Raw genomic sequence first — 12,646 nt, 5'->3', positions numbered from 1 at the left:
TTCGAATTAATAACATGCATCACGAATGTTCTAATCAATATATTTACGAAGACACAGTCTTATTTAAATAATCGTTATTGTCGATTAAAATAGTATTGAAGACACGTTCGACAGTAGAGCGCGTCTCTTGAACGATCAAAGACGAGAAATCTTATTGTCTGAGAATGTTAACCTTAACGGTGGACTGTGCGCATCGTTCAGAGTATGACAAACGTGATTGCAATACCAAACGAGACATTTAAAACAGGCAACCTGAATAACATGTCTTTTGGCAATAGAAATAATGCATCAGGCCAGGTTTCAAGAGAAACACAATTTTGTTTCATGGTTTTCTTGTAACTGAAAATGTAAATGAGACGTAAGATCAACTTTTTTTCAATGGAACGAAAAGTTTTCTTTTATAATCCATTATAGAAGTTTAAGATACGTACAATGACCCATGAGAAAAGGTCATTCAAGGTCGTTGAAGGTCAACTATGACGAAAAACAATTTACTTCGAAGAAATGAACTTCCTTGTTTTTTAAATTGTTCATATGTTACTCTCGTATTTATTATAAATTCTGAGTATTATTTTTTTCTATATAAAGATAGAGCATTACTGCAGTTTTTTTCAACTGGAAATTTTAGCATTAACATCCGTACACGCTCACTAGTGTAACAATATAATCTATCCTCATGACACCTAAATCGTCCATTTTAAGCGGTCAATTACCATTTTAGCGACGCTTCGATTCAGCAAATCGACGGGTTTACCGTTAGAAATTTACCTAGACGGAAGTTCTCCGATCGTTTCGATCCACTCTACGCTCTTTCATCTTAAGCCAAGAGTACTCCGAGGTCCATTCACTTCTACCCTCTCGCGTTTATATCTTTTCCATACTTTCCACGCATGCAATTAGTGCTACAACATCGAATTTAAAGTTCCGTGCACGAGTGCTTTATTCGTAATCAATCTATTTTACCCAAATATAATTATTATAAACAACACATGGGACACAAAGAACGTTGAGATCCTCTGATTCCTACAGTTACAGCAACATACCTAAATAAAAACTGTAGTAATCTAGAACTCGTCTGAGTAGCTTGTCAAAGAATTTTGTTTTAACAATTCTTATGCGGTGAATAAGTTTTGAAATATATTCAATTTTCGAAAAAAAAAATACGTAAACTATAATTTTATTGAAAAATGAAATCAAAAGTTCATCTAAATTCTGTAAAGGAACAAAATAATCCCTCTTGATATATGTAGATATAGTATATGAGTTTTATTTCCTAATACAAGGAACGAAAGAAAATTATTTTATAAAATTAATCATTTATATAGTTCGATAAGAAACATAAAAAATTTCAGAAAATAAGATGTACCACAAATCGTCATAACAAATGAAAAACCAAATCATTTCAACACTTTTGGTAGATCTAATGGTGATGGTGAAATTATGTAGAACCAATATTAGAATATTTATAAAATGTTGAGTTTAAATACAAAAGTATATTCCAACACCTGGCCGTTAATGAAAATATTAATTATTATTAAGCATATGCGCCAAGTAGGAACAATATTTTGACGAATTTATATTATTTAGTCATACAGCTTTATCCATTAAAAATTATATCGACGAATACTTTCTGTAACACATTTTAAAAATTCCTTAGATCATCACAGTTATGCAGGGTGTTCGGCCACTCCTGGGAAAAATTTTAATGGGAGATTCTAAAGGCCAAAATAAGACGAAAATCAAAAAATACTAATTTATTAATGGAGGCTTCGTTAAAAAGTTATTAACGTTTAAAGTTCCGCCCGTACTGGATTTTTTTTCTCTAAAATGCGCAGGATTTCGGGGATATGTCTATTTACCAAAAATTATTGGAACTGACCCTCGCAACCGAAAATAATTTTTTCCAGAACGATTTGAAATTTTTTAATTTTGTCAAAAAATTCCACACTTCGAATTTTTTTCTAGAAAGTGAGTAGGATTTCGAGGGTATGTCTATTCACCAAAAATGATTGTAACTGACCCTCGCAACCGCAAATAATTTTTCCAGAAAGATTTGAAATTTTTTAATTTTGTCAACTTTAGGCGCCTACCACCCTTTGCCGATTTTTCTTAAAAATTCGTATTTAATTTTTAGTAATTTTGATTGACGCCCTACAGAAAAGTTGTCTAAAACTTTTTGAAGACACCCATAAGCTCTACTTCAGAAAAAAGTTTCATTGAAATATATTCACTATTATAAGAGGATCAACTTCTCGAATATTTTTGCGATTTCTACATATTCTTCACCAAAATACGCGTAGTTAGCATTTTGAAAAATTAAAATCGTCCAATCCATTCAGGAGTTATGACATTTTAAAGATCCGCATGAAATTTTAGGGAAGCATTTCTGGTCTCAGATCATATTTTCGATAAAGAATTTTTTTCTCGAAAGTGCGTAGGATTTCGAGGATATATGTATTCACCAAAAATGCTTGTAATTGATCTCTACAACTAATTATAATTTTTTTAGTATGATTTTAAATTTTTTAATTTAATTTTTTAATAACTTTCTAATGAAGCCTCAGTCAAGAAATTGATATTCTTGATTTTCATCTTATTTTGGCTTCTAGAATTTCCCATTAAAATTTTTCCCAGGGGTAGCCAATCACCCTGTATGTATAGTATAACGAGTTTTCGTTGATTCCTCAAGATTTAGCTAAAGAGGGAGTATTCGCTTGTTATGAAAATAATTGTTACATTAGGCTGGTGCAGTATCGAATTTCACGAAGAGATATTAAAGCAACTTTTAGAAAACCAAATTGTATTAATTAAAACAATTCTCATCTGCTTAAATACCATTTTTTTTAAGAAACTAAATTTTCAATAACGAGTACAAGTCATTTTTAGTCTTTTGGTTGACCTCATGTCAAATAACTTTCTACACCGCCATTGTAAAATTGGTGCTAGGAATACTACGAAGCCGTTCAATAAGTCCTTAGCAAAAGATAGAAAAACAATTTATTTTAGGTACATTTTTTAGCACACATACACTTTTCTAAGCATTTCTCCAACATTGTTAAGCCATTTAAAAAGTAAGATTTCGGAAGGTCCTCAAAATAGGCATCTGTTTGGGCGGTGATCTTCCTCGTTCAACGTGAACCGTTGTCCACCGAGTCATTTTTTTAAGTTTGGAAATAAAAAAAAGTCACTGTGAGCCAAATCCGACGAATACGGTGGATATTGTAATAATTCGAACTTTAATTCCATGATTTTGGCCATCGAAACTGCATAGGTGTGCACCCGTGCATTGTCTTGATGCAAGAGGAAGTTCTTTGCTTCAATCGACAATCAAAATGAAACCATGTGGTGTATATACGAGGTGTGTAAATTAAGTAATGAGACTGGCAACGTAGCGTTTAATTTGTCAACATTTGGGACGCGGGACTTGGAGAAGCGGTAGGTGAACGTGTGATACGCCCTCGATACAAGTTTGTAACTGCTGGAGTCCGTAGCAATTGTTTTCGTAAAAGAGTTCTTTCTAGTGCGTTCAAAAAATGAGTCAAAAGTCATGCTGATTTGCTTTTTCGATGGCCAGGGAATCGTCCACAAACAGTTTGTACCTCAAGGCCAAACGGTCAATCAACACTTCAAAAAAGGGTCATGCGTGTGAGGCCAAACATCAAGAACAACTGGGTGTTGCATCACGACAATGCGCCTTGTCACACAGCAATTTCGGTAAATGAGTTTTTGGCCAGTAAAAACATTCCTGTGGCTCCTCAGCCTCCTTATTCGCCTGACTTGAGTCCTTGTGATTTTTTCCTCTTCCCAAGATTGAAAAATCACCTCAAGGGACGTCATTTTGGGACACTCGAAAACATTGAAGCGGCTGTAACCGACTAACTGAAGGCTATACCAGTATCCGAGTTCCAGCACTGCTATGAGGATTGGAAGAATCGTCTCCAGCGCTGTGTGGCTTCCCAAGGAAGTTATTTTGAGGGAGACAATATTCAATTGTAATTCTATTCGAATAAAAAAATTTTTTTAAATCAGACTCATTACTTAATTTACATACCTCGTAACTCAAACTTTGACAGTTGTCTAGTGAGTAATGATGCTTACTAAAAACAAACCATTTTCGATGCTACGAGCGCCAGGTCTTGGATTTTTTAAGGACTTATTGAACGGCCCTCGTATTATGAGGACTTATAAACGTTGGGATGCCGTAACGATCGCACGAAATAAAAATTTGAACCTGAACAAACGTTCATAAATTGAATGGATGATAGCATGGCGATTGAAACGGTAAAATTGCATACACGTGACAGGGTTCGTCAAAGTGTTTGCTGCGAAGGATCGCAGATAGACGAAGATGGAGCGAACGGACTACAACACGGTCGATGGTAACTCAAGCGAATTAGATCCTTCTAATTCGAGTGTTGGCACTCGTGCCAAGCGCACGGTGTTGGGGTGACTACATCGTCGGTTTCAAAAGTGGGTTACGAATAGCTACGGGAAAGTAACCGAGAGAGCCGATCTGTCGCGTCGCCGGCAAAGATTAGGTGCGGCCGATTTGCATCGACGGTTCGCGTCGGTTCAACGTGCCTGAGTCGATCGTCTCCGGCGATTTATTTATTCATTATACGGATAGAACCGATTTCGTATAGAGAAACTAAATAAAGGGAAGAGACAACGCGCGTATACAGGGTGTTCCGTTATTCGTAGCACAACCGACGAAGAGGTGATTCCTCGTAAATAACAAGAATTTGTTATACGATGCTTCGATTTCAAGAAACTCGAGTTTGAAAATATACATATGGGGTAGTGTATAATAGTATTTAAATTGAACATCGGTAGAAATCAGTCAAATCATATTCAATCGTTCATGTATATGACAAATTTTTAATTAAAATTATCTCGAAAACGAAGCATCATAAAACAAACTTTGATTCTACATTTTGACACATTATAAACACTTGTGAAAGATGGTTTCAACGGTTCAAGACTGGTGATTTTGACGTAGGAAATAAGGAACGCGTAGGAAGTACTGTTAAAAGAAAGTTTAACCCAGTTAACGAACGAACTTACAAAACAAGTTGGAATAAGTAAAGTTGCAGTTTGGAAATGTTTCAAGTAATTTGGAAAGATATAAAAAGAAGAAAAGTGGATGGCACATGTTTCTCTGTTGTGTCGATTCGAGAAAAGAAGTTGCTATAAAAGCGGATATATTATGACAATTCAGGCTATGAAAAAAGTTGATTGGATGCAAATGAACCGGTTCGACAGATTCCAAAACGCAACATTCATGGTCACAATGCCCTTCTCTGTGAATGGCGGGGTGAAAAAGGTGTAATTTATTAAAACCTGTTGAAATCTGATGAAATCGTCAATGCAGATTACTAATGCTAAGCCACAAGTTGCCAAAAACACCACAGAGATGATATCACAGTTAGGATAGGCTGTTCTTCCTGGCCATGCAACACAGTTGAACACGTTGACTGCCAAACCAAACCTCTCAAATTGTCCACGAAAACGATACTTTCTTTATGGACAATTGAAAACTAGCATACCCACAATTTGTAATAGAACGTATTTTTACAGTTGAAATTCGAGAGTGCTATCTAGATTTATTTTCTTTGACATTTAATCTTAAGAATTATTTTTCTTAACTCCTTAGAGAAAATTTATGTCACCCATACATGGACGGGTACAAAAACTGAGACTTTGAATATCTTTTAACATGCTTTTTTAGCTTTTGTATCATGGAATACGTGCAGACATTTAGCGAATCAATTCAACAATTCGTTCAGAAAATATTTTAACTTTCATCAAATGCTCACGAAGCGTCGATTTCAACATTCAGAGTGGATGACGTGACAGTCAATGTGTTAAAAGAAGAACACTTCAAAAACTACAATAAAACGAGAAAATGAACGTTCTACCAGCAAAATGGGAGAAAATTACAGAAGCCGAAGGATAATATTTTAAATAAATATATTCAAACGAAAAATTAACAGAACTTAGTTAACGACATGATAGATCCCCAGCCTATGGATGTGAACTCTGATGATAGTTATGATCATATTTATCCATAGGCCGACTGGTTTTGTACGACAAGAAGCGATTTAGGCCGTCCGTGGTACGGCTTCGAGTTCCTCTTCGATCATTGGTGCGGTTTTTGCGCTCGCGCGGCCGCCTTCTGCAAGGAAGGTGCGTGCCAAATTCCTTAGCAGACGCAACCGCGCTGTCTATGTTCCGCGTGGTTTCGAGGTCAGGGAAGAACGGCTATTTTGCGGGCTAGGAATCTTCTCTCCTCGATCCCATCATCGTATCGAGTTTCTTTCCGCGCTCGCGATGCTCCGAAACGGACCGTTGGAAGTTGGATGCACTGTTTGTACGGTTGTTGACCACCGGAAATTGCAAAACGGATGCTAAATTTTCTATTCATTTTCATTTTCCGACCTACAGGGTCTTTCAGAGCCCAGCGGACCGTTTCGACGCTAACCCAAAAGGAAACATCCTTGCAATGTTATGAATATCGAAAATGTATTGTTTCTAAGTACATGTCCGCAAAACAGAATGTAAAAACATACAATATCATTCATATCTTGTTCAGCACGTTAATTGCCATGATGGTCACTGGTGACCATTATTTCGTAATTTTTTCCAATCATAAAGCCATTTCATAATAATTTAACTATATAAATAAATTGGATATCTGATTTGGTATTAATTCTATGCATTGAAAAAAGTTGGCATAATTTCATTTACAATCAAGAATTTATTCAAAATTAAATATTTTCGAACTAACAATATATCTTTAAAACCCTTCATTCTTATTTTGTTTAATAATGTCACCGACATTAGGACCACTACAAAATAACGAGTACGCCATTGAACTATTGAATACTTTTGTTTTCGTGCAATATTTTGATAAAATGTCAAGGATATCTCTAAACAGGGAAAATTGGTATGACAGTCAACGTGTTAAAATCTAAATTAACAAGTAACAAAAGTGAGTCCTGCTAGTATGCGAATAACAAGTAATTTGTCAATTATAAGTCAATAAACAGTGATCCAAAATACATTGTAAGGACATTGAAGTGTGGTAATGGAGAGATGATGATGTGGGCATTGTCCCACAAATAGACAAAAATATTTGCAGGAAATTTCACAAAGCAATATCGCAGAAGAAAATATTTCTGTTTTTTTATGGTCATCGTAATCACAGGACCTAAATCCTATCGAGAACTTATGGAGAATTATTAAACGAAATGTGCAAAAGCATTAAAAATGAAAATTTGAACGATATTTACACTGGAATTGAAACACAATGAAACATTTTAATAGAACATTGTGCAAAATGAAAGGATACAAAGATGCGTTGGAATTATTCCGTAAAATATTAACTTTTTAAAAACTTTTTGTTGCTTGTGCTAATGAAAATAAGCTTTTCAAATACACTGCACATCTAACAAGTATTATGTGGACCATCTAACAGCTGTTGTCGCGACTGATTAATAACATGTCCGATCTAGATTTGTGCCAAATTTCATTAGTGTAATCGCGGGCGTTTGAAGGTAGTTCTTTGTCGAACATAATCTTCGAATATTGATCATAAAATTTGAATTTAAAACGAGGGAAACTTTAACGGAAACGATTGAAATGTAAGAAAGTAAAACAGTAATACGATCAAACATTTCTCACTTATATGTATAGATAATCTCAAAGTGAACGAGAAGATGTTGACGAAAACGTAATTGAAAAAGTTTGTCTACTTTTACAGTAAAATCGTTATTCCTCTTTTAGAGAGAAGAAACGCAAAGAACACGATTCTCGATATTATGTAAAAGTTATGAAAATCAAATAATTAATTCTCATTGCACAAAATGCTTCCCCTTGTAACGCGACTAACATTAAAGAATTTCATTCATTGGATTTTGCACTTATTTTCAAGTTAAAATTACGCTTGAAGGAGCGACATTTTGACTGCATTAAGGATATCTACAGCAATATAACACGTGAGCTGAATAGTACTCGGAAAATTAACTTTTAGGAAGAAATTCAATTGTTATATGACTTTGTCACTCGGTAAATAAATTTAAAAAAATATACCGTAGGCTAAAAAAAAAAATTTATTTTCTTGACAGTTATATTTTTAGGAATCTAGTCTCAAAACTTCGTGGACGCACCGTGTCTTGAATTAAGAAAATAGAATATCGAAGGTTTTATTACTTTTATTAAACGACGAATTGTTGGCTATTTAGTATCTACAATATAATATAATAATTTATTAGAAATGCAGTCGTCTCAAAGTTTTATCCGCCACTGTAAATGACACCTTCTCGACTCCTAGTACTATCGCAAGCAAGGGCGTTTTCTCTCGGGTCTTTTCATTCTGTTCCGAATCTATTTTCCTTTTGGCAACTCCTCCAGCGACTAGACGCGGTCTCACAGGTAATTTAATCAAGTAGTCCAGACGAAACGCTAACGTCCGACGAATTGGGGTGCCGGGTCGAGACGAAATTAGAATTCCACCGCGGAACGAGCGCAATTTCGAAATTACAGTACATCGGTCTCGGCACATCATCCGATCGAGGACTGCATTTACATTGTTCTGCTCATTGAGCGAATTAATGCACCGTTCGTAAGCCAACGCAAGGACGCGAGGCGGAGGCGTCCTTGATATTCCTCGAATCATTTCCCTCGGTTAACGAGGAAGGGAAATAAAAAGAAAACGCGTTCGACGGTTACTCGAATGTTTCCATTTCTGAACAACGTCCCGAACTCGAGGTTCCAACCGTCGATTCTTGCTGGCATAATAGTTGAGCAATTTCGAGGTCTTTCGTTTATAAGAAGAGCGAGTGAATCGTCAGACAACAATTTTTGCGCGAAACCTGCGACTATGAAACTGTTAACACTCGATGATACATGAAGTGTCATCACTTTACAGTTACTCAAACTCGGTACGTGGCAAAGTCATAATTAATCCTCGAACAGCGGATGCATCTGTCATTATGACCCAACTGTTGTATCATATTGCTTGTTCGATGATGAACGAAAATTTAATCGATCTATCGAGTACCTGTATATACATAAATAGATTTTGTTTTAAAGAATTATACAGGATGTCTCAGATTTGAATGGGTAAATTTTGTCAGTGTATTCTCTAGCAGCGTTTTTTAACATTCTTAAGGACACCTTTTGCCAGTGTAATGAAGCTCGTGGACCTTTCTATGAAACGTTTCTCGAATTGTCGAAAATTCTGACTTGCTCAGATAGAACCTAACAGCTTAGAAGGGACATCAGAATCCTCAGACAGGAAAGGATCGTGGATCCAAGTTCAATTTTAACGTCATCGAGATAAAAATATTCGTTAAAAGAATTCTGTAGTACTTCGAGGTGATTGAAAAATTCGTTTTTTAAAAGGACATTAGTTAGAGCCTTAGCATGTACTTCTATCAACATTTGAAAGTTTCCAAAGACGTCAAGCTTATAATTTCTCTGTACAAAACATAGTGGTAATTTCAGGATAGTAAATCGAAAGACTTATTTCAGTTTAATAGCTATCATAATGTCAAGGTATCCGAAAGATAAAGTTAACGTATAACGAAACTATATATTTAAAATTTCTATGCGCAAGTTCAGGGATCGACAGATATCTATCTATGCCCCATCTAAGGTCCGCGGACCACAGCTCAAGAACTACTGTTCTATAGAACTGAACAAGATAAGAATGTTATATAAACACAGATCGTTAAAGCTTTATTAAACAATTATGAAAAAAATACGAAATACGATGGGAACGGTATTGTATGTATACTGCGATACAATATATGTATAATAAAATATACAGTTAGTCTGTTTACAAGAGCTGTGTTTATTATCTGAGGCTATCGAACCATTAGCAGGTAATTAAAATATACATGTATGCATACATCACTTACTGTGATCAAAGTTACGAAAATTTTATTCACGTCCAACGAATACAGATTTTAGATTATTTCGTAAACTAACTTCTATTTATATTTCATTAATAAATTCATTCTTAAATTAGAATCTATCAATGAATTCTTTAAACCAATATTCGGATGAACAAAGTCGTGAACAAAAGCTAGTTTATGAACGAATCTAACATTTTTATTCGTTATTCGAGAATAAAATTTACCCAACTCTGGCTATGTGAAAATTTCAATTGTCATGGTTAAGCTCATACTTTAGTTAAAGTTTAGCCTTTAAGATTGCCCAATCTTAAAACAAACTTGACTTTTATCTGTAGGTGACTTTACAAGAAAAAGTAAATTAAACAAGAATAAATTCGTGTAATGAATTAATACTTAAACTTAATATTCGATCAAATGAAACGAAATAAAAATAAAATTCGTAGGTCGTAATAAATACGATCTTTGATCGTTATTTTTAATTATTTTTGGCAGTACTGAAAGTATGTTTTGAAAACCTCAGATAGTAAACATAGCTCACATAAATGGACTAATCGTAAATATTGCTGATCTGTGTCTATATTGTATAACAGCAATTGTAAATCCGATACTGTTCTCTTCCTATTCCATACTTTCCTCATAACTGTTTAATAAAGTTTTAAACGATCTATACTTATACAGAGAACGACGAACTAAAAAATATGTGATTCCATTTAAAAACACAAACTTGACACATACAAATATATTGATTACACCGACTAATAACCGCCCCTAAACCATTCATGTTTTATCAAAGGTCTTTTTCAATGTAACCAGCAGTTTCGAAAATATTTCGTATATTATAATGTATACAAGTGAAAATATTTCAATGATCTTTTTCAATGTAACAGGTCTTTTTCAATGTAACAAGCAGTTTCGAAAATATTTCGTATATTAATAATGTATACAAGTGAAAATATTTCAATGGTCTTTTTCAATGTAACAGGTCTTTTTCAATGTAACCAGCAGTTTCGAAAATATTTCGTATATTAATAATATATACAGGTGAAAATGTACATAAAATTTGATACGCAATTGAGGAGTATTTGTAGGAAACAATGTAAGTACCAATGCGTTATTTAAGATATAATAAATTAAATTTCTGCAATAAGTTCCTAATAGAGAGAGATAAAATTATATATACTTTCGACTTTTATATTTTCTATATTTCGATATTCTTAAGTAATTTACGAACATACAGGTTGGCACTTACAACATTTGCAGATTTAAATGAATGGCACCTTCGGTTCTTCCTACAACTAAGATATGGCACATACAGACTTTCCTCCAAATATAAATCATTTTTTCACAAACTTATATATTATTAATCTAAGAAATAAAAATTTTTGTAATTTATTTAGGTTATTGGAGTCTCAGTGTTATAAAATATAAATAAAATATAAATAATATAATTAAATATTGTCTACAAAGATTCTTCGATTCAAATCTGCGTTACATGGAATGTTAATTACTGGTCAAAATGACCCTACACTCGTCTATCGCTTCCATTTCGAACATCCGTCTGTCGAGGGTTAAAATATGCTCGAGTCACGGAAATAACGCCTCGTAACTGTCAAATTTGTCTTCTTTTTTGCGTCCACGAGCTTCGCTATCCAATAAGAAGAGAATCGTACGCGAGGGAGGGGGAAAATACGATATCAGATACTCACTGCAGAGCGTCAGTGATTATGCGGAAGGATCGTTGCCGCGGAATGCAACCGCATCGCTATCCGTGAGTCTGTGTACGCGCGCGATATCCTGATCGATCGAATCCTCGCAGCCTGGCGACGAAGCGATTTCTATGTTTTTGCTTCCGTCTCTGGCATCGTTGGCCTCCTCCTTCCGTTCAGACTGTCCCCTCAACGATCAATCGAAGCGCCTCGAGATCGATTCCCGCGTTCCGCCGGCGACTTTGCATTCGATTCTCACTGAATATTCTGGCTACCTGTCACTGGTTCTTATCGAATCCGCACTGGACCGACGAAATCCACGGTCAATCGAATTAAGAATAACAATCCGCGAGCGGAGATACTCTAGATCGCATCGTCGATCATTTCTCCAAAATTTACACAACGTTCTCAGTCTCTTTCTATCTCTATTCCGTCGATTCGAAACTTTCACTGTTTAGGGAGCGCGTAGAATTTCACTGGGCCTCGTTTCCCGTTACAATATGGGCACCGCGGTGCTCCGATTAATCGCGATACAGAATCATTGGATCGACGACGGGTCGTGAACATTCGCGAACGATCGACAAAAATTAGTTTCGATGCGGTTTAATTGATGGTCCACGAAGGGAAGAAGCGCGTACGAACGGCGCCGGCTACGATCGAGCGTGCAATATTACCGCGATGAAGTCCGGACCGGGACTGACTGGCCATAGGATTCATTTGGGTCAGCGGCACAACGTAGTATAGCGAAACCAGGGATCCGACTATACTCTCCGTTCCACAGCGAAGTGAAGGTGCTACCGCAAGACGAGGTATAGCACTGATTCTTAACCACTGTGCTGTGGCGCACCACCATGGCGCGAAGCCAGCGGCATTGTGCCGCGAACGTTTGACGAAGGAATCTACAATACGCGACACACGATTAAACGCGATACTACATATTTTGTCGATATTACCATGAATACAACCTGAAATTTATATTATATTTTTCTACGATAACAGGCCCTATTTAATGAAACTACA

The 12,646-nt window shown here is 35.6% G+C and overlaps 1 protein-coding gene across 3 annotated transcripts in view; it reads right to left on the bottom strand.

The window, feature by feature from the left end:
* Positions 1-12,328, bottom strand: part of LOC122402483 — a 56,857-nt gene extending 44,529 nt beyond the window's left edge. For all 3 annotated transcript variants that reach the window (XM_043405303.1, XM_043405305.1, XM_043405304.1), the window contains exon 1: positions 11,627-12,328. The gene's annotated coding sequence lies outside the window, so the exon portion shown is untranslated. The remainder of the gene's footprint in view (positions 1-11,626) is intronic.
* Between the last annotated feature and the right edge of the window lie 318 nt (positions 12,329-12,646).

Source organism: Colletes gigas, unplaced genomic scaffold, assembly GCF_013123115.1.
Source record: "Colletes gigas isolate AHSC1104 unplaced genomic scaffold, ASM1312311v1 Colletes_gigas_Sc00037, whole genome shotgun sequence".
Lineage (NCBI taxonomy): Eukaryota > Metazoa > Arthropoda > Insecta > Hymenoptera > Colletidae > Colletes > Colletes gigas.
Note: the sequence above shows the minus strand (reverse complement) of the source record. Positions and strands in the feature narration are given on the sequence as shown.